Raw genomic sequence first — 23275 nt, forward strand, 5'->3', positions numbered from 1 at the left:
AGTCCAGTTTTGGATCCACATGGTCTACATGTGCTTCTAATATTATCTTTTCTACCCATTCTAATTCTTTTTCAGTCTCTGACAAATGGTGATCAGGTGTGGGATGATGAATTTCCACGTAGAACAACAAAAGCTTTAAAGGAATTTTAGAAACAGAAGAACGGAGAGAAGCACAAATTTTTGGTAGCAGCATTTTCTCAGGTGGGCTCTGTTTTGCTGGCGACAAGCAGAGTCACGCGGCTTGCTTAAGGCCTGACTCAGCATAAAAAAAACAAAAACAAAAACAGCAAGGTTCTTTTAAGAGACTCTGCTAACAACTGAAAAGTTATACGTACAGCTGGAAGTGCAGTGACCACATCTCCAAGCCGGCAGCTGGAGTGTGGTTACCTGTGGAGGCCAGCAGAAGGCATCAGATTTCCTGTAGCTGGAGTTACAGGTCTTTGTGTGTTGCTCAACATGTTAGGATGCAAACTCTGGTCGTTGTGATTGAAGACCAGGCTCTCTTAACTGCTGAGCCATCTCTCCAGCCCCACAGAATAATTTTATCAGCTTGTGTTCTTATCAAATTACAGGAAAATGATTATCTTTCTTGATATTTAAGCATGTGTTGGATTAAAAATTGTTTGTGACTTTTTCTGTGGAACCATATTAAATATTTAATTAGGTTGGGAGATAATCTATATTTTATTTAATTTAACAGTAATTTTTATTATTTTTGTGCCACATTTTGGTCTTTTACATTTTAAGTTTTCTTCATCTATTTGGATCTTACCTATTTCTTGTAAGTGTATCTCTAGGTATTTCTAATTTTGAGAGTAGGTTGTTTTCCCTTTGCATTTTCAAATTAGTTACATCTGTTACATGAGAAAGCTATTGATTTCATAACATTTATTTATTATTTTATTTTCTGTCTTGTAAATGGAAGATAAAACGAACAGATAATTTGCCTGTATTCTAAACATGTTGTGTAAGGTTTTGGGGGAAATTTGAGAAAGCCTTAGCTTCTCTACAAGAAGTTGTAGAATGTGCATGTCTGTCAGGTCTATTCCAAAGAGAGGCAAAAGAGCTCTGCCTTTATACCCTGATAATATAGCTAGCCTGCCTGGCAAGAATGCATGTATTCTAAAAGGACATTTGTGACCCTCTCTTTGGCTATCAGATTATTTTGACAATGAACCTCAATAAATTAGGACTTCTAAGGAATCTCCAGCTGAAAGAAGAAAAGATTGAAGTCCTGGGGACTTGAGAGGAGGAACTTGTCACCTGGAGATTTACAAGAGAGACTTGGAATTGAGACAGTGGTGGGCAGGGCCACACCTTGGCCAGACTACTTAGTTTTTCACATCTTCCCTTCTATTTAAACCTTACTTTTTGTCAGGACCCCAAAGATGGACTTGGGGGTGGTCACAGGGTCTTTCCAATGTGGTCACATTGAATACATCTTTTTTCTGTGCTTCACTTTTGCTTTGACTCTTTTAATTGACTTATGGAGGATGGTGACTGAACCTGGTTGATGGAGGCACAGGTTGTGATCCTACGCCACTAGTACACTAGTAACAATGACATTGTGTCCTGTACATAGGCTGCCCAAGGAAAGGATATGACCTTGACCTGGGGTCTCTTTGAAGCTGGGGCAAATACAGAAGGTCTGACCCTGAAGGGTCTATAAGCACGGTGCCTGATAACTGAAGCAAAAGCCTCACCTTGAAGTGTGATCTGATGGCACACCTGTGAATCCATCACAGCATCCGGAAGTCATCTTATGGTCAGTATTCAGAGGCTTAGCATCTTTCCTCTGGACTGCTGCAGTAGTCTCTTCTTCCAACTTTTCTGATGGCTTTTGGTCCCTATGCACAACCCATACTTTACTGGGATGCCACAGTGTGTTTTTGAAATGTAAATCTGACTTCTGTATTTAAAGGCTTTTCAGTCTCCCCATTTATTCAAACATTTACTTAATAATGAATTCATTCACTTGAGAGAACTGACCAGATCCCAAACTTTGCTCTCTTTCAGAAACATTCATTATGTCCTGTGTACACCAGAATAAGCCAAGCTTCTGGTGTGACTCTTCACTATTGTTTCCCAGCTGACCTTTCCTCATAAACTAGCCAGAATAATTGATGTAATTTAGAACATGTTTTATAGAAAATGGAATATGCCAAGCACTGATGGTCCACTCAGGGAGAGATAGGATATTTCAGATAGAGGGAATGATGGGTACAAAAGCTATATGTTGGGAGTAAATTGCAGAGTCTGGATGCTATGGGAATGAAGGAGACTGACTATAAGGGGTAGGGTATGGGAGAATTTCATGTGTCTTTTTCCTGGGTCTTCCATTCTTTTCAAATTCCTGTTCAGTTTATGACTTTTTCTATGATGGAGAAATGGAGGGGAAGAGAGGCAAAGCACAGGAAAAATTTTAACTGAGTTATCTTTGTTTCTTTGCCCTCCCTCCCTCCCTCCCTCCCTCCCTCCCTCCCTCCCTCCCTCTCTCCCTCCCTCCCTCTCTTTCTTTCCTTCTTTATCTCTCTTTCTCCTCCTCCTCCTCCACCTCTTCCTTGCTGACCCTTTCTCTAGTAGAGTGCAACTCAGGACTTTTCTGGTGACTTCCATTTGGACCTCTTACTTGCAACTTTAGGACACTTTTTCTTTTGGTTTGACTAGTCTGTTACACTAGTTTCACTGGCTTAACAGGGACTGCTTTCTATGAGGTCACACTGTGGAGTCCCTTTACCCAGTGGGTTTAGCTTGACAGAACTTGAAGCCTACAGTTGAACTTTCTCCTCAGCATTGCCCACATTGGTTCAAGGTAATAGCCATACCTTGCTGTTCAAGTCAATCTGGGCTGCTATAACAAAATACCTTGTACTGAGCTGCTTATGAAAAAACAGACACATATGTTTCATGCTTCTGAGGCGGGGGCTCCATTATCAAAGTTCTGTCAGGTTTATCGTTTGCTAAGGGCCCACTCATGGGTTGCATACTGCCTATATGTCATGACAGCCTCCACTGGAGAGAAGGTGCAGGATCTCTTTGAATCCCTGCTACAAAGACACTAAATTTACTCATGAGGGCTCCCCCCTCACGACTTAATCACTTGTCAAACGTCCCACCTCTTTCTGTTATCACTCTGAGCTTATTATTTTCAAAATAAAAGCTCCTGTGGCATCAGAGACACTGACATCCAGTCTAGTGTCCTTGCCCCGTCAGACCAAGGGTATGCAGGACTTCCCTCAACCCAACAGCCTTCTCCTGGTTCCAGGCTCAAGGCAGCCACTTATTCTGCTACCCAGCTTCCTGTCATACTTCCCAGATGGGACCTGCAATAGAGCCCACAGTGGCTTTTGAACCACACATCACTCTATCCACGTGGTCCAGTGGAAAACTCTTCACTTAGCTTGAATTGCGTTCAGATGCCTCCACTGTCAACTCCACAGCTTTTGCTGACTCATGTATACCCTTTCAGAAGAGGACTCTGGAACGCAAAGCACTGTTCAAACGAATTTCATATTATACACTGCAGTTCGAGAAGCTGAAGGCTATCAATTTATAGTGGATGGGTATACTTTCCACTTAATTGTTTCAAGGTCAGAAGAAATCACTTATCCAATTAGTTGGGACATGAGACAGTGACAGCTCTTTCTTAAAATAGATGAAAAGAATGATGATAGGAAAAGAATTCTGACCCTAATTTAAGAAAGGTGCAATTAAAATAATGAGTCAGTATTTCAAATGACACATCTGAGAATGTTCTTGATGGCCTGCAGCTTCTTCTGAGTGAGATATGTTTAACACAGACCACCAGGCAGAGTGAATTACAAGAATGAAGAGTCCCCTTGTCCACAGCCACTTCTATCTTAGTATTTTTCATCTATATCATATATAAAATTGCTTTGTTAGAAAAGTGTTAGAAGCAAGAGTAATTTGACACAGGTAGTAATTTACCCCAATGTTTACAGATATGCATCTGCAGCATATATATGTATTTAAATACTGACTTATGCTGTATTATTGTGTATGCGTATCTATGCTGGGGGGCATGGGTGCCAAGGTGAGCATGTGAACGTCAGAGACCAACACTGTGGAGTTTGTTCCCTCCTGTATCTTTATGTGGTTCTGAGAATTGAACTCAAGTGAGTCACAGAGCTTGTAGGGCAGGCACCTTCACTCTGAGTCATTCGGACTTACAGCACATATCTTTTGAGCAGTTCTATGTATTAGAGGTGGGGGAGGGAGGAGTGAAAATGATCTTCTAGTGCAGGTAGTTGATCTTCTAGTGCAGTAGTTGATCTTCTAGTGCAGGTAGATAGCATTCAGATTTAAGTTCTCTCTCTTCATCTGAATTATCCAGAGAAGTTACCTCAAGAACTCTTCAGCATCATCCACAGTATTTTTTCCAGAGAAATATATATTTTAAGTTTATTTTATTTTTAATTCTAATTTTATGTGTATGGGCATTTTCTTGCATGTGTGTTTGTACCCCTCATACATACCTTATATCTGTGGAGTCCAGAAGAGGGTGTCAGATCCTCTGCAACCAGAGTTACAGATGGTCTTGAGCTGCTACATGGGTGCTGGGAATTGAACCCAGATCCTTTGCAAGGACAGCAAGTGCTTTTACCCACTAAACTATCACTTCAGTCCCATCTCTCGGAGGGAACATTGTCAACTCAGGTGATAAAATTTCATTTGAACTATACATGTGTACGCAGACTTAAATGTATTTATGTAATTTAGGTAGATAGATAAGAACATGATGCCTTATAACTTTTTCAGATATTCTTATTGTTATTTCATCCTCCTTCCTTTTTCTGTATTCATCTCTCTCTTCCCAGTAAAGCTTTCATATTTTTCTGTTTTCCTCCTAAATCATTTGTATTCTGTTATTTCCCTCTCCATTGCTCCTTGCTTCCCACAATCCCTTTCTACTTCCATAGCTTCTGCCATTACTTTCTAATGAATACTCACACCTGAAAACTTGGAGCTTGGAGCCTCAGATGAGAGCGAATATTTGGCATTGTCTTTCTGAGTTTGGGTTACTTCACTCAATGTGATCATTTTTAATCCCACCGATTGACCTGTAAATTTCATGATTTTTTTCTTTATAGCTGAATAGTATTTCATAGCATGGATGTGACATATTTTTATTATCCATTTATCAGGTGAAGGACATTTAGGTTGTTTCCAGTTTTTAGCTTGGGAAGTCATGGATTTTGGAGGAGAATCTATAACTACTGTTTTACTAAATCAGCATAATCCTAACTACATTCTAAATATGTATTCCTCTGTGCACAGATAATAGTTCTCATTCCTTATCAAAGAAATTTCTCTTTGTAGAGACCATTGTAGAAAACCACAACAGATCAAAATGCAGAGACCAGGAGATGGTGTGGTGCCTGATCCCAGCTGATGCATCTACAGTATGATTCCTGCACCCAAGGCTCAGAAATCATTGTAGAAGAGGGATAGGAAAGATTGTAAGAGGTAACGGAACAGGAAGTATGCTCTGAGATTGTTTCTCCTACGAATGTCAGAAAAACTGTACTTACAAAGTCTTACCAACATGACTGCCTAAACAAGACCTGAACACCAATGACACCCATGGCCATGTGGGAGGGGAAAGAACTATAGGCAATTAGCAAATGCAGAGAGTGGGAGAAGTGGTCTTCCCCAGTAGATTATCTAATACCAAATGTTCTGTCCTGAGATTGGTAACATTATACAGATTGAGAAGGTTTTAGTTATATATTTAGGAGTGTGTGTGTGTATGTATGTGTATGTGTATATGTGTGTGTATGTGTATATGTGTGTGTATGTGTGTGTGTATGTATGTGTATGTGTGTATGTGTTTATGTGTCTATTTGTGTGTATGTATATATGTGTGTGTATGTGTTTTTGTGTATGTATATATGTATGTGTGTATATGTGTGTGTATGTATATATGTGTGTGAATGTGTGTGTGTTTATATATGCAAGAACAATTCAAGAAAAGGAGGCTATGAAGTTGAGGAAGAGTAAGGTTGGTGCATGGGAGAAACTGAAGGGAAGAAAGGGAACAGGGGGAATGATGTAATCATATTTCAGAAAATAAAAAATTATTAGCGACAAATGCTATAGTAATAATGTCAAATGATTATGGTTGTAATATGCTGACTTCACAGATCCATTATGAAGAGTTTAACATACATCAGACGGTATACAAATGCTTTTACTATCTAATTGAATTTTCATAACAATGATTTTAGGGAAGACCACCCCACCGCCAAATGCAGAATTTGAGTCATAGCTGTGACTGACAAAAGCCAAACTTGACAATGGCAGTCTCACTGAGAGTAAAATAGCCTTGTATGAGCCATGAACTGCCTATTTGTGATTGGCTGAGAATGAGTGCATCCTCAGAGACACAAGGGAAAGAGCCCTGGCACTCCACTCAACTCTTAGGATTTCATGTGTGCAAATGATGAGATTTTGACTCGATTATTTTCTCCAGAGCATGTTTTTTCCATCAATGCTGTCACCCTGGTCTGTGTTGTCTTTGAAAGGAAATGACATCGTCTTGTAAGCTTTCACCTACTTGCTTTAGCTGGACTCGTGTCGAAAACCAAGCTGAGTAGTGAGCTTCAGGGAAGGGTCCAAGAGACTGGGGATGGCAAAGTTCTCAGGAAATGTTCCACTGCCTGTGGGGTGTCTGGGCCCAGCAAGCATGACCCCTCACTAGGCAAATTTCTCCCTTGCCTAGCAGATCCCTGCATTTGCCAAGAAACTTCTGTGACTACAAGCATCTCCCTGTTGAAGCCTAAGGAAGCTTGTGCCTCCAAGATGAGGTGCCAACTACCCACCTCTCTGTTCTTGTCCATAGTCACCTATCAGGATATCAGGACTCCTGCTGAGAGGACAGATCTCCCAAGTTGATTTTGCTCTCTGGAAAGCAACTGGATACTGTATTGGTCTTTATTGCAGTTTCCACAGACCAAAAAAAAAATGTTTATAAAACAAAAGCCACATACAATTTGGTACAGACATTTTTTAGAATTTTGTTTTTGCACAGTGGAAACCAGGGCCGATGTGGTCATGGTGGAAATGGAGCCAGTTCTGTTACCCCAAAGCACCTCTCTTTAAGCACTGATTTGAGTAAGCCAGGCCAGGCCTTGCCAGGAACAGCCCGCATTGTTTGGCTCTTTGGACAGACTTCCGGGACAAAGTGCTCTGAACACCCACAGCAAGGCCCCACCCCAAGTCACAGCATTGCACAGTATACCAAGGCTCCGACTGCTCACCCAGCAGGGAAAGAAAACCTGGTCGTCCCTCCTTGCTTCTAACTCAGCTAGGGTTAGTCACAGCCATTGTTTCCTCGGCAATATCTCAGAGCACAGCTCTCCCTTTGCCTCTCTATCACCAAGGCATCTGAGGCAAATACAGACATCTGTCTTTTCAGTTTTTGGGTTCTCAGTCGGTAGAAGCCGCCAAAGGAAACATCCAAGTTTCCCTATCAGTGTGCTGTTTTAGCACGGTCATGTGAAAGTTTGAGAAACCCTGTGTTTGTTGGCTTGGAGAACAGGACTAACTTCATTTCCCCTCATCCTGCTAAGGACTGAACATAGGGTCTTGGTCCTTGGGCAAATGCTTGCCACAGGCTCTTTACAACTCCTGGAGTGCCAAGCAATGCGGGCTAGATCTGTGTTAGGAAACCACAGATCTAGTCAAGTTTGGGAGGTTGGAGGGCCTCTTATTGGCTGTGTTTTCACTTTCTGTGAGACCAAAACCCATTATTTCCCCCTTCCTATCATTCTGAAGTGCTTTTGAGGGACGGGGTGGGGGTATTGGGAGCATTGCCGTGTTTTGGAGGCAACCCTAATTAGCAAATGAAGCAAACTACTTGGATCGTTTTTTTATATTATTTTTCCAGAAAGAGGAAAACCAAATCCTCTGTTTTCCTGATTCATTCAATGGCATAGTGACACGGGGCTGATTGGGAACAGACCCGTCTTCTGTCTTCAACAGCTTATACCCTTTAAGTAGGGGGAATATGAAGTAAACTTAATTTCCATTGTGATACCACTATGAGCAAAGAGAAAATGGGGCTGGAGATGGCTCAGTGGCTAAGAGTGCTTGCTACCCTAGCAGAGGACCTGCATCCCAGCACCCACACTGAGTAGCTCACAACTGTCTGCAACTCCATTTCCAGGGGATAGCATCCTCTTCTGACTTCTTAGCACACCAGTGTACACATGGTGCACATACCCCCCACAAATATATACATAATAGTAAATAAGCAAAAATCTAAACTATAAAAAGAAAGCATTCTATTAAGGCAAGGGAGCTAGAAAACAACAGATTCGGATACTAGAAAAGTCCCCTTTGAAGAAAAGATGTTGGAGAAGAAAGTCCCGGAGACATGAGCATCCTAAACAAGGCCTGTGGCTCACACTGTGTATGTGAGCAAAGGGGTAGGAGATGAGATTGGAGTGGCAGACAGAGGGCAGAGCAAGCAGTTTGCCATGACAGGGCAAGCTTTGAGGGACTTGTTTATTGTCAATGTGTTCTCTGCTCAGTTCCTAAATGAGCCAGCATGAACTCTATCCGTTCATTCCACACTTACTTACTGAGCGCTAGTCTATGTTGGCTGGGTCCAGTAGCAAGAAAGTTACAACCTGTCATCAAGTACTGGGATAAGAAAACAATAGAAAGCCGGGTGGTGGTGGCGCACGCCTTTAATCCCAGCACTCCGGAGGCAGAGGCAAGCGGATCTCTGTGAGTTCGAGACCAGCCTGGTCTACAAGAGCTAGTTCCAGGACAGCCTCCAAAGCCAAAAAAAAAAAAAAAAAAAAAAAGCAAGAAAACAATAGAAACAAACCATAAAAATGTAGAATGAGGCAATGAGGCAAGTTACAGAAGAGAATGAAAATACAACTTATAGTAATCATGAATTAAGAATGTGAACTGTCAACATTAACAGAGCCTCGCTGGGCCGCTGGGCCATCCATGTAGTGGCTGATAGCCGCAGGATACTTTTGTTACTTCTCCAGGTCTGCAGAGCAGGCTATGTCACAGGGAGGCAGCTTAGAAACCTGGTTGGTTCTGCCTGGCTTGAAGACACAAGGTTGGTCAATTCAGAGGAAGAAACCAATGCGCAAAGCAATTGTGTTGTCCAGTATGTCCTGGGTCACTTCATTTGGATGACTGCTACTTTTAGAATAAAATATTTTAGTTACTGAATGTGAACCAGACTGGCTTCTGATATATATTCCAACGTTAAGCAAGTATAATACTGTAAAGATAGGTGTCAAGCTTTTTAAAGAAACCATTCCTAAACACTGATAGAAAACCTCCTACTATTTTTTTCCTTCCACAAACATGTTATGATCTGTAGTAATTAGGTCCCATTTTCTTGTCCTTTTTTTTTTTTCTTGTAAATGCCATATCAACAGCAGCCATTTCTGCCTACCCATTGCCTCCCCAGGGCCCAGCACAGTGCCTCATACACAGCGGGGCCCAATTAATATTTGTTGAGTGAATGAATGAAACTCATTGTGTTCCTTTGCAGGGGTGTCTTTATTGCTATGCACACTCCAGACAGCACGCAGAGGTGGTGGGGACTGCAAAGAGCATCCAGGCTATTTTGCAATTCATGGCTGACCCATGCTGACCCTTTATTTAATTAAATCTTTCACTTGTGAATGAATCATTTCTTCCATTAATTAAAATAGGATGCACATATGTCTCTGTAAACTATATGTCAAAAGAAAGCATTCCACCTAAAATATACAGGAGGAGCTGACCACCGCCACAAGTCATCCATCATGAGCTGCTAAAATGATCAACTCTGTAATTAGAGACAGCACAATCATCTCTTATGGCCTCAAAAATATTGGTTGCAGATTCTCAACCAATCTGTCAGCTTCTGTGTTAATAGAAGGAGCAGAACTGAGCGGGAGGCAGAGAGAAGCGTTTATGACGTGGAGGACAGAGCCTGCGGCCTCCGCCTTGTGGACAGGCCAGCACCTCCAATGAGGTCGCGCTTGCTGAACACTGTTGGTGCTGGAAGGCAGCAGGATCCCTTGCTCTGTTTCAAGACTCAGTACTGGCTCTTTCTTTTCTGCAGAAACAAAAAATGATAACTGCGAGACCTGATGGTCTGTCGAAGGGGCAAATTTAGCTTTTTCCATGTACCTTACAGCGCCCCCTGGAGGAAAGGGGATGTCTCATCAAATTGGATCTTAAAACTCCAGACAGGGTTCACATCCATCTATTGTTCAAAAGATTTCACCTCAGTGTAAACTATGCACTGTTCAAACTTCACTGGGGACACTGCCGGCAAGTTGAAAGGAAGGGCGTGGGGTGTGCTGTGGCATTGAGCATCTCTGTGACAGTCTCTGGGACAAGGTTTTAGGATCCCACAAATTTAAAATTAATCAGTTTTTGGAAGAGGCAGAAACTTCTCTGTTTGAAGCGTTGGGCTTTGCAGGATGATAAACACTGCCCCTGCACACTCAAGTTAACAGACCAGCCAGGGTAATCGGATGTGTTTCATTACTATGTGTTTATGTCCACTGCTGACTGCTTTTTCCCCCCCTTCGGAATGAGCCCTGGAGAGCTGTCATTAGGACAGTGAAAGGCTGATAAGGGCTTTGAGATCTCCAGGGCTGTTTCCAGTGGTGGGGCAGAGGCTCTGAAAGGTGAAGGTTTGTTTTGGGGTCCACGGAAAAGGCAGAGCTTTCTCCCCACCTTGACTCCTGTTTCTTAGCTCTGGGCCTTTTCCATGGAAAAACATGTCTTCCCTTGACACAAGGCTAGGTCCACAGTCAGCCACCAAAGACTGCGTTGCTTTCAGCACAGTAAGAGAGTCTTGCGTACTTGGTGAGTCTCACATGTGCTCAGGAAAGCATCAATAGCTTTTCTCAGACTTCAAGTCCTTTGCATATTGCAGAGGTTGTGTAGGTCACAGATTTCTGGTACTTGTTTTCTGATTTTGTTCCTTTTAAAAATAACATCTGAGTTATTTTCTGTTAATATCTATGTACCTACTATCTATCTATCTGTCTGTCTGTCTGTTTGTCTGTCTATCTATCATTTATCCATCCATGGGCCCATACTCCCACCCACCTGTCTTTCTGTCCATCCATCCATCCATATATCAGCTATATCTGTACCAGAAAAAAAAGAGATTATGTTGGGTATTTTGTCTAGAGAAGGGCAAGAGTACAGAGAATTACTTGTTTGCATGGAGAGAGTAATATTAACACATATACACAGACTCCTGATTGTTTGGTTTTGGTTCTAACCACACCAATTTGATTAGGATGACTGATCAGTGAGCTTCAGGGGTCTGCCTGTTTCAGCCTGCCCAGTGCTGGACTTAAAGGCGTTCACCACCACTGCCTTTATTTTGATTTTTAAGATGTGAGTTCTGAGGATTGCACTTGGCTATTCATATGTATATAGCAGGCAGTTTAGTAATCGAACTGTTTGTCTAGCCTCATGTCAGTAACTATACACGTGTGAATCTTTCAGCTTTTCTTCAGAAATAACTGTATTTTATGGTATCTAGTTTAAAATTTTTAGATTTATTGGATTATGTTTATGAGTGTTTTGCTTGCATGTCCATGTACCCTTGGAGGTCAGAAGATGTCGTCAGATCCCCAGTAACTGGTGTTACAGATGGTTGTGAGCCACATGTGGGTATGGGGAACCGAACCTGTGTGCTGTTAATAAGCAAGCAACAAGTACTCTTAACTGTGGACACCCCTCCACCTTTTTAGTACAGGGTATTGAACCCTGAGTTTTGCACATGATATCTTCTTCTTTTTACTACTTCTTTGAGGATTCCATACAATGAATTTTTATAATATTCGCCTCTCCCCCAACCCTTCCCAAATTAACCTCACAGAGATCCACTTGCTTCTGCCTCTTGAGTGCTGGGACTAAAGTGGTGGCCACTGCCGCCACCATCACCCATCCTCAGCGACAACATTCTTTAAGAAAACTGATTTTCTTCTTTCCTAGTGGCCAGTATAGTTCCTTGACTACTTTTAAAAATTTCAGGGGGGCTGGAGAGATGGCTCAGAGGTTAAGAGCACTGGCTGCTTTTCCAGAGGTCCTGAGTTCAATTCCCAGCAACCACTTGGTGGCTCACAACCATCTGTAGTGAGATCTGGTGCCCTCTTCTGGCCTGCAGGCATACATGCAGACAGAACACTGTATACGTAATAAATAAATCTTTTTTTTAAAAAAAAGATCAGACACTTGAAGCCAATCCAGGCTATACAGGGAAACCCTGACTAAAGGAGAAAAGAAAGTGGCATGCCTAGTTTGGAGTTCAAGGTGCTAGAAATAAAAATTTCAGAGTTTTTCTATGACTTAGAATGTGGCCTGCCCTAGAAAATATCCCACCTTCGCTGGAGGAGACATGCGCACTGGTGGTGTGGTACAGTGTTCGCCCGTCTGCTAGGTCTGCTTGGCCTCCAGCATCGCTTGCATCCTCTGCTTAGCTCCTCCCTCCGGTAGTTCCTTCCTTCAGTGAGGGTAGCCAAATGTCTCCAACTGCTATTGTCAGAGTTCTGTTGTCCATTCATTCTCATTCACCCATTGATGAGCATCTAGACTGGTTCCATATCTTTGCTATTGTACATAGTACTGCAATCAACATCGATGAGCAAGCATCTCTCATCACATTGTATCTCTTACACACTGACTTGGATTCTTTGTGTAAATGCCCAGGAATGGAATAGCTGGGTTGAATGGCAGATCTATTTTTAGATGTTTGAGACACCTCCATGCTGGCTTCCACTACTTTACATTCCCACCAGTAGTGATGCCCATTCCCTTTCCTTGACATCCTCACTAGTATTTGTGACCTTTTTATTTTTTTCTTAATTATTGCCATTCTGACTGGTGTAAGGTGGAATCTCAGTGTAGTTTATTTAAAAAATTGTTTATGTATTTGGGTGTTTCTCCTGCATGTATGTTGTGAACTATGTGTGTGTCTGATGCTCACATAAAGGCCAGAAGAGCATGTCAAATTCCCCAGGAATGGAGCTATGGTTGTGAGCTATCATGTGGGTGCTGGTAATGGAACCCAGGTCCTCTGGAAGAACACTCAGTGCTCTTAACCACTGAGCCATCTCTCCAGCCCCTCAATGTAGTTTTGATTTGCAATTTTCTACTAAGGATGGTTGATTGATTTTTCATATAATTTTTGGGCATTTGTAATTCTTTTGAGAACTGTTAAATTTATTTGCCCATATATGGATGGCTAAATTGATTTTTTTGTGCTTAGTTTTTAGCATTTTTTAAAGTTATTATCTTATACAGATATTATAGAGTAATCCCTTGGCAGTATATAATTGCCAGAGCTTTTCTCCATTCTGTAGGCTGTTTCTTCATCCTCCTGAATATTTCTTTTGCTATGTTGAAGCTTCTTAATTTCATTTAATTCCTTTTGTAAATCATTGTGATGATTTCCTGAGCTATCGGAGTGTTTTTACAGAAAGCCCTTGCTTGTGCATTTATCTTAAAGTGTCTGCCTTTCATATTTTCAGGGTTTCAGATTTTCTATTGAAGTATTTGATCTGTTTTTGACTTGATTTTTGCTCAGGGTGAGATATATGGATCTAGCTTCATTTTTCTGTGTGTGTATATTCAGTTTTCCCAGTACCATTTATTATTATGGTTTTTTCAGATGTATGTTGTGATCTAGTGTTATAAATTCATGGCTTTATTTCTGGGTCTACTGTTCTATCCCATTCATTTGCATGTCCGTTTTTGTTACTGTAACTAAAGTATAATGTGCTGTCAGATATAGTGATATCTTCAGCGTTACTTGTTTTGCTAAGGAGTGATTTGATATTTGGGGTCTGTTATGTTTCCATGTTACCTTTCAGATCTTTTTTCTAATTCTGTGAAGATTATAGTTCTATTTTCCTTTTTGTTGCTGCGATAAAAACACTTGGCTCAAATGCAGATTAGAGGAAGGAAGAATTTATTTTGTGTGTACTGTCAGGTCAAAATCCATATCTGAAGGAAGCAGAAACTCAAGACAGCCTGGAGGTAGGAACCGTGGAGGAACACTGATGAATGGCTCTTTCTCTGACTCACTTTCTTACCACTGTGGCACCTCTTATATCGATAATCAGTCAAGATAATACCTCACAGACAGGCCATAGGCCTACCTTCTCTGACAATCCTAAAATTGAGACTCTCTCAGAATGACTCTAGGTTGCATCAAGTTGACATTTGAAGCTAACCATACATGGCATTGAATATGTAGATAACTTTTGGTAGCAGTCATTTTTTACAGTATTAGTTCTAGTGTCTTCTTTAAGCTCTTTAGTGTTTTTAAAATTTTTTTATATAGAATTTTCATTTTCTTCATTAGACTTATTCTTAGGTATCATATTTTTTTAAGTATTTATTATGCACCAGATCTCGTTACAGATGGTTGTGAACTACCATGTGGCTTCTGGGAATTGAACTCAGGACCTCTGGAAGAACAGCCAGTGCTCTTAACCTCTGAGTCATCTCTCCAGCCCTGGTATCTTATTTTTTTATTTTTTGGTTTTTCGAGACAGGGTTTCTCTGTATTGTTTTGGACCATGTCCTGGAACTTGCTCGGTAGACCAGGCTGGTCTCGAACTCACAGAGATCCGCCTGCCTCCGTCTTCCAAGTGCTGGGATTAAAGGTGTGCGCCACCACCGCCCGGCAGTATCTTATTTTTTTAATGAAGCTTTTTTTGAGTGAGATTTTAAAATTTGACTTCTTTCTTAGCAATGTTGTTACTGATACACAGAAAAATTACTGATTTTTGTATGTTGGTTCTTTATCCTGATACTTTGCTAAAAAGTGTTTCTCAGACCTATGAAACTTTTGGCAATGCCTTTATGTCTTTAAATATTGAATCATGTCATCTGCAAATAGGATAGTTTGACTGCTTTTTTTTTCACTTATGTCCTTCAGTTTGTTTTATTGCTCTAGGTAAAGCTTCAAACATCATATTGAACAAAAGCTGCCTAATTCCTTGGGAATGAGAGGTTTTCAGTTTTTTTTCACATTTGGCATAATGTTGGCTGTAGGTTTGTCATGTATAGATTTGTGTTGCTCCTAGTTGTAACTTCTTTGAGATTTTGATATGAAGGGATGATGAACATTGTCTAAGGCTATTTCTGAATCTATAGAAATGATCATCTGAATTTTGTTCCTTTTATTTGCTTTATTAGTTGTATGGATTGGCATTTGTTTAAGTTTCCTTGTAGCCCTGGTTGTGGTGTTTGAATGTGTTCTTCAGTTCAACCTGCAAGTGTTTTGTTTAAGTTTTTGTGTCTATGCTTATTAGGGAAACTAGTTTATAGCTTTCTTTTTCCTGTGTATTTATTTAGTTTTGGTAGTGTGGTAATACAGGCTTCATTCAGTGAGTTTGATTTATTTTCTGTTTTATGGAACAATTCAGGTAGAATTCATTCTAATTCTTCTTGGAAGGTCTGGGATCATTCAGCAGGGGGCTTGTCTGGTTCTAGGCTGTTCATTGTTGAAAGAATGCTTGCTTCTGCTGCAGTCTCGTTACTTGTTATACAACTGTGTGGTGGACTTGGAAGAAAATGACCACCAAAGGGAGTGGCACTATTGGGAGATGTGACCTTGCTGGAGGAAGTGTTTCACTGTGGAGGCAGGGTTTGAAGTCTCACATATGCTCAAGCCATGCCCAGTGAGACAGACTACTTCCTGTTGCCTGTCAGTCAAGCTGTAGAACTCTCAGCTCCTTCTCCAGCACCATGTCTGCCTGCATGCTGCCATGCTTCTCACCATGATGACAATGGACTAAACCTCTAAACTGTAAGTGAGCCACCACAATTAAATGGTTTCCTTTGTAAGAGTTGCCATGGTCATGGTGTCTCTTCAAAGCAATTGAAACCCTGACTAAAGCTATTTTTAAAAATTCTTCACTTAATTTTGGTAAGTTATATGTGTCAAGGAATTATTGAATTTTTCTAGGTATTTATTCAGTCTTTTGTAAATTTTCAAATTATTTCTTAATGATCCTTTGAATTTCATTGGTATCTGTCATAAGGCCTTTTCTTTCATTTCCAGTTTTATTAAATTGAAATTTATCTCTCTTTTGGTTAGTTTGAATAGGTATTTGCCAATCTTGTTTATGTTTTTCTAATAACCAACTTCTTGTTCTATTGGTTCTTTGTATTATTCTTTTAGTTTCCATTTAATTAACTTTTGTCTTGACTTCATTATTCTTTTTATTTGCTGCTCTTGGGTTTGGCTTGTTTTTGTTTTCCTAAGACCTTGAAATGTATCATGAAATTTTTTATTTGAGATCTCTCTATTATTATTTATTACATGACTATATGCATGTAGGTGAAGTTGCTTGCAAGAAAATAGCATCTGATACCCCAGAGCTGTAGCTATAGGTAGTTGTAAGACATCTAATGTGACTGGAGCTGAATTCAGATCCTCTGCAAGAGCAGTAAGTACTCTTAACTGTTCTACCATGTCTCCAGTCCAATATATATTTAAATAGTTGTACTTAAAACTTTCTCCTAAGAATCTAATAAGTTGAACTTTCTTTTCAATTGATTTTGGATATTTTTTATTTTCCTCTGTGTGTTCTTCAAGGATCATTTAAAATGATATTGCTCCATTTCCATGCATTTGTTTAATTGTGGTTTCTCATACTATTAGTTTTATTGAATCATGAGCTAAAAAACACATTATTTTGATAATTTGGGTATTTTAAAGACTTAGTTTTTTTTGGCCTCAAATGTGAGCTATTCTCCAGAACCTTCTGTGGGCTGTTTTTTGGAAGTAACTTTCAATTCTACCTTTGAGTATACTGATTCATTTCCTGTTTGCTCGAATCTGCCTTTGGGCTTCATCAGTGATTTTTTTTGTTGTTGTTTGTTTGTTTTTTAGTGCAAAAATTTGATACCTTTAATCTGGATTTACTTCATTGCTGAACAGATGAAGATGCTTTGGCAGGTTTGGGAGAAAATGAGAGACTATGGAGTCTGTGTTTTTCTGTGCCCGTGCTCTTCCTCCCTTGGGCTTTTTACTCTCCAATCCCTGCCTCTTTAAGAGCCCATTGTCCTCCCCTCTGCTCTTTAGAACAGTACCTAGGACAGGATCCACGTGTTGCTCAACACAGCTTGGGTGTTCCCAGAGCTGTGGGCTCTGCATCTCCAGGGCAGTCGGGGGCTTTTAGGCTTTTCTCATACAACCCCACACTGTGGCCGGGGCCCAGTGGCTACTCAGATGCCTTAGTTACAGTTTCTACTGCAGGATGAAACTCCGTGACCAAAGCAACCTAGGGAGGAACGAGCATGTTTGGCCTGTCCTTCCACATCACTGTTCATCCCTCAGTGACGTTTTCATTTCAATTATTGTGCTTTTCCACTCCAGAATCTGCTTTTGGTTTCTACGTTTCCTAGCTCTTTATTGACGTTTCTGCTCTTACATTGTTATCCTGACGTTCCCCACGCTGTCTTCTACTTTTCTGAGTATTTCTAAGATTGCTTTCAAGTTCCAGTCTAATAGATCTTCCAATAGTCCTTCATCAGAGATAATTTCCATTGATTTAGATTTACTTATTTTTCCTTGGGACAGATCATGTTTTCTTATTTCTTTGTATGCCTTGCAGATTCTTCATTTCTTTCTTTCTTTTTCTTTCTTTTTGTTGTTGTTGTTGAAAACTGGGCACCCGAATCCAATAATGTAACTTAGAAAATAAGATTATCTGCCTTCAGTTTGCTGGGCTCCACTGCTATTTTTGCCTATTCTTTTTTTGTTTGCATTGTTCTAGGCTGTGTCTTTCTTCTCATGTCTGTCTAGCCTAGCGCCTTTCCCTGAGCATGTACAGACACTTCCCAGCTAGGAGGCAGGCCTGTCTGCAGCAACACAAGGGGTGAAAAGGTGGCTTTCCATTGCTTGGCAGCTCTGTGGTCAGTGGCAGCATGGCACAGTTCTTTGATATGGGGAGGAAAGCTTTTTCCTCGTCCTGGTTCTCAAAGCTGTATGCAAAGCTACTGCAGGAACACCTGCATAGCCTCTGCTTTGAGGCTTGAGAGGAAGGATGGGAAGCTTCTATGGGCCTAACAGCTAAAATTGACCATAGCTAAATGATTTGTCTCTAAGAGCCCCCCCCCCACAATTACAAGCCTTTAATAGAGTCTAGAGTTCCAAAATATTCGCAGCAGATTCTAGAAGTATGGTTGTACTGGCTAGTTTTAATTCAACTTGACACAATCTATAGTCATCAGAGAGAAGGAAGCCTCCATTGAGAAATTAATTAGTGATTGTAGGTAGTGCCATCCCTGGGATGGTGGTTCTGGGTTCTATAAGAAAGCAGGCTGAACAAACCACAAAGAGTAAGCCGGTTGCTCCTCCATGGTCTCCACATCGCCTCTTTCCTCCAGGTTCCTGCCCTGCTTGAGTCCCTGTCCTGACTTCCTTTGATGGTGAACTGTGGTGTGGAAGTGTAAGCTGATGAAACCCTACTCCTTCCCGCCTGCCCATGTTGCTTTGGTCATGGTGTTTCACAGCAATAGAACATTGACTAAGACAATGAAGACAATGGTATTTCTACAAAGGGGTGAGGGAGGCAGGTTCTTTGTGCTTTCTGCTCTGCTATCTTCTCAGAACCCTCTATTTTCCTCCTGTGGTGTTGGCAGACTAAGGGTGTCACATACATTCAGCAAGCACTCTACCCCTGAGCCAAATCCCCAGCTGCATAAAAGTAATGTATCTAATTTTGTAGTATAAGTTACGAGGAAAGAAGGGCAGATAGTTTTTTTTAATCACTAATAAAACCCAGCATTTATGTCTCTCCACTGTGCACCAGGCTGTATCTTAGCTGCTTGATATACATTGTATAATTTGATCTGCAAAGTTATGGAATTGGTACCATGGTTGTGTCTGCTTTGTATATGAAGATAGTAAATGTTTTTTTTTTTTTTTTTTTTTTTTGGTTTTTCGAGACAGGGTTTCTCTGTGGCTTTGGAGGCTGTCCTGGAACTAGCTCTTGTAGACCAGGCTGGTCTCGAACTCACAGAGATCCTCCTGCCTCTGCCTCCCGAGTGCTGGGATTAAAGGCGTGTGCCACCCACGCCCGGCTGAAGATAGTAAACGTTAAGGAGGTTAACAGCACCGGGGCTGAAGAGGTGGTTCAGTGGTCAAGAGCACTTGTTGCTTTTTAGGAGGACCTGGGTTCAGTTCCCAGTCTCAATATGGCAGCTCACAGCTGTCTATAACCCCAGTTTGAGGAGATCTGACACTCTTTTCTGACCTCCGTTGGCACCAGTCATGTACATGGTGCACATACATACAGGTAGGCAAACACTATATACATATAAAGAGTGGTGGTGCATCTCTTTAATCTCAGCACTCGGGAGGCAGAGATAGGCAAATCTCTGTGAGTTTGAGGCCAGGCTGGTCTACAGAGCGAGTTCCAGGATAGCCAGGACTGTTACACAGAGAAACTCTGCCTTGAAAAACAAAACAAAACATAAATAAAATAAAACAAACAGTAAAAAAAATCTTTCAATTACATATCATCTCATGTCTAGTAAACAACAGGAGTGAGATTTAAAAGAAGATATGTCAAACTTTAGAATTGCATCCTAACTGTCCTGCCTGTAGTGTCGCATAGTAAAGAACAGTGCATTCTGAATTAGCCAGCCTTTCCTCCCACAGTAATGCTGTGTTATTGTGGATAACAACATTAGCACCATTTATTCTTGTACTCAACAATTCGTAGATCAACTGTGGTTTGACCGAATTGGTTGATTGCTGCTGTGTTTATAAGTATTTAAGATGCAAATCTGATGTTATATGTCGTTGTTGGTTTGACTTTTGAGTTTCAGACTATGGAGACATGAGCTACTTGGGTGATGCCTCAAGGCAGTTCATCAGTGTAATAAGGTTGAAGTGAAACCAGCTTAATATACTTACAAGAGCCATAGCCACAAACACATCACTGATTAAGGTAAATCGTACGGGGGGACCCAACGCAAGCTCCAATTGGGATGAGGGAGTTAATACTGACTAAATAATAACAGAATACATGCAATCACCTTACTATTTATTTACTTTGACTTGTAGGGATCTTAATTCTTCCCACACAGGCAGGGGTCACTTCACCTTTTCTTCTCTGCAAAGCTCCTCTAAAGCGGCTATGAAGGTGTCGGTTTCCTGAATGCATTGTGGGTTGATGCTGAGCTGAGCACCGTGGAACTTGGGATGATGCACTTGTTGGCAGATCTCACCCTCACAGTGCTCTTCACTGGATTCCCTGCCAGATACATAAAGGTGTTTATATATTTTTTAAACCATGCAATAAAAGTTTGATTTCCTCAAGAGCAATGCATTTTCTGGAAGCCAGAGGCACTTGTGAAAAACTCTTACACAGAAGTCTAGAAGAAGGTCCAGAGCTGCCTTCGAGGGCACTTAGTTCACCCATGTCATTTTCCAGATGAAGGGACAAACAGCTGCAGTTTGAAATTTCCAATCCTCATATACACTAGGCCCAGGGTTTCTTTTTTCTCAAGTAACAGTATCACTGAAAAAAACTCTGGTGTAACCTTTATATGTTTTACTGCAGTCATAACCCTCAACAGAGAAAGACCCTGTTCAGTTCACTTTATGAGACTCTTGACATGACTCGATACCTTTGTCACTACAACCTGAATGCTATGCAAAACAAAAAGGAAGTGTTCCCATTTCTCTTTGTAATTTTATGGATCTTCCACTTTTAGGACCATCAGAATGACTGAGAGAAGTCTGGTCACCAGCTCCAGTGTCCTGAGGACATCCAGGGCTGTTTCCACAGGGGAAAGGGGAAGACAGGCACCAAGTCCAGTTTTCCAGGTAAAGAATTTTAAGTACTTTTTAGGCCAATAACACTCATTATTGAGCACTGGAGACTATCTAAGGCAAAATGGGATTTATTGCATAAACATTTTTTGACTCTCTTCGACATACTTAGACCTGGTACTGCCTATATTAAGATTAGGCTGTGAACAAGACGGGGTGAAAAATCCTTGTGCAAATGATATTTCTGGTTCACAGCCTAATAAAAATGTATGGCCGGGCAGTGGTGGCGCACGCCTTTAATCCCAGCACTCGGGAGGCAGAGGCAGACGGATCTCTGTGAGTTCGAGGCCGGGCTGGACCGATAGCCTCCAGAACAATACAGAGAAACCCTGTCTCCTAAAAACCAAAAAAAAAAAATGTATGTTTGTGCTTATGTGTGTGCTCACCCATGTGCTTGGTAATGAGAACATTGGAACTCTATTCCCATAGTGAATTTCTCGTTATTAAGTATATGTTATTAAATAATACACTGTACTTAGTTGTATGTACTTGTCATTAGTATGTTATTAAGTATTTTTTGTTAAGTATGATTTTTGACAGAATGCAGTAGCTCTGCAGGCTTTTCCTGCATACTGGAACCTTTTAATCTTTGACCCGTGCCTTCCTACTTCCTCTGCCTCCACATTTCTTCTGGTAACCAACATTCTTTTCTCTGCTTCTATATATTCACATGATGTTAAAAAATAGCAATTAAACGAAAACCAAAAAAAAAAAAAGGCAGTTAAAGTTATGTATCATACCATTTCACTTTTGTTTGTTTGTTTTTAACATTCCTTCCTGGGCTCTGTGGGTAAGAGCACTCCAATGCTCTTACAGAGGACCCAGGCTTGGTTCCCAGAACTCACATGGTGGCTCATAAATTGTCTTTAACTTCAGTTCCAGGGGATCTGACATCCTCTCTTGACCTTCATGGATATTGCAAGTGTGCTGCCCATACATACCACTGTAACAGAAATAGTAAAAACCCAGAGACAGATATTGGGGTTCAAGCTGAAGATCAGAAAAGCAAAGCAGCCAGTCGGTAGCTCTCATGTCTACCAAGGCTGAAATGGAGATCCCATCTTCCCTGTGACTGGAAACTGAATCTCACAAGACCCTTTGCTTCTTCCTTATCTACCTCTCTAGTGCTGGGATTAAAGGTGTGTGATCCCAAGTGCTGAGATCACCATTATGTGAGCTGTTTCTCTTTAGATGCACTTTCATGCAGCCCTGGGAGACCTTGAACTCACAGAGATCCATCTGCCTCTGTCTTCTGAGTCCTGGGAGTAAAGGTGTGTGCCACCCCTGCCTGGCTTCCTTGGCTAACTAGTGTGACTGGCTTTGCATTCGGATCTTTAGTGGCTTTATGAGATCACAAACAACATATCACCACATACCACAGGCAGATACCCACACACGTGCTTCAGGGTTAATGACTTAAAAGCCTCAGGTGGACTTGAGATGCCTGGGCAGGAAGGCTGGGGTCTCTGAGGTTACTTACCTGTAGACTGTGAGGGTCCTGCTGCTTCTAATAATGGGACCACCAGACTTCTATAGAGTAGTATCTACCACTTCAGACTTCTGGCAAATCTTCCATCCCCTGCGATCCCTCCTTTCCATCCGATAAAACCTCCAAGCACCCCAGGCCGTGTCTGCATAAACTCCACTTCTTCGGAGAGACCATGCCCTTTGACTGTTCTGATTAAAGGAAAAATTCTGCTTCTGGAGAGGTCTGTCTTTCTTTTTCTTCCTGGTAGCCTCCATCAATTCTGATTTAATCCATTCGATAAAAATAAATCTTAAAAAAATAAACCCAAACCCTTCTCTCCCGAGTTCTACCGTAGCACCAAGTACATACACGTAGCTGTGCTTTCCCTGATATTAGGGCTAAAGTGTCTCACCTCAATTGATATGGAATATTTAAGCCAAATACTTCTGAATGTGTTGTCACTCAGAGAACAACCACCACAGTGATTGTTTATACTCAGGTCACTGGAGTGTGCCTTAACACTCTATCAGTGATATTCTTATAAAAATGTAGTTTTTGGACTTAGTGACACACAGGGAAATGCTATTGGAGCCAAGCATCCATAAGCTAAGATTGACAGCAAAAACGGCAACACTCTCCCTTACAGCACTCTGACGATCCCAGTTTCTGGTTTTCACTGACTGATTTATCCCTGTCTGCCCAGGCTGCTCTGGGGAAGTGGCAAACATGTTTGTAGTCTGTTTGCTTGCACTCCATCCAGGAGACAGACCCACCAAAACGTATCGAAATCTTCCCCGACCATTGCTAGAAAACCTGGCTTGGAGCCTGAGGGGTTATGTTTGTGTATTTACTCCTTTTCACCAGAACACTATTGAAAAATAAGTGCTGTAAGCATATACATATCACAGAAAAGCAAGCAAGGAAATCCACAGCCC

General features: G+C 41.2%; 1 long non-coding RNA gene across 1 annotated transcript; it reads right to left on the reverse strand.

The window, feature by feature from the left end:
• Positions 1-20076: 20076 nt before the first annotated feature.
• On the reverse strand, positions 20077-22136 carry LOC121144060. Its single transcript, XR_005881399.1, has 3 exons — positions 22102-22136; positions 21718-21815; positions 20077-20291 (listed from the first exon to the last, which is right to left on the reverse strand). It is a non-coding gene; the product is annotated as an uncharacterized LOC121144060 (long non-coding RNA).
• Positions 22137-23275: the final 1139 nt, after the last annotated feature.

This window comes from Mesocricetus auratus, unplaced genomic scaffold (assembly GCF_017639785.1).
Source record: "Mesocricetus auratus isolate SY011 unplaced genomic scaffold, BCM_Maur_2.0 Super-Scaffold_100014, whole genome shotgun sequence".
NCBI lineage: Eukaryota > Metazoa > Chordata > Mammalia > Rodentia > Cricetidae > Mesocricetus > Mesocricetus auratus.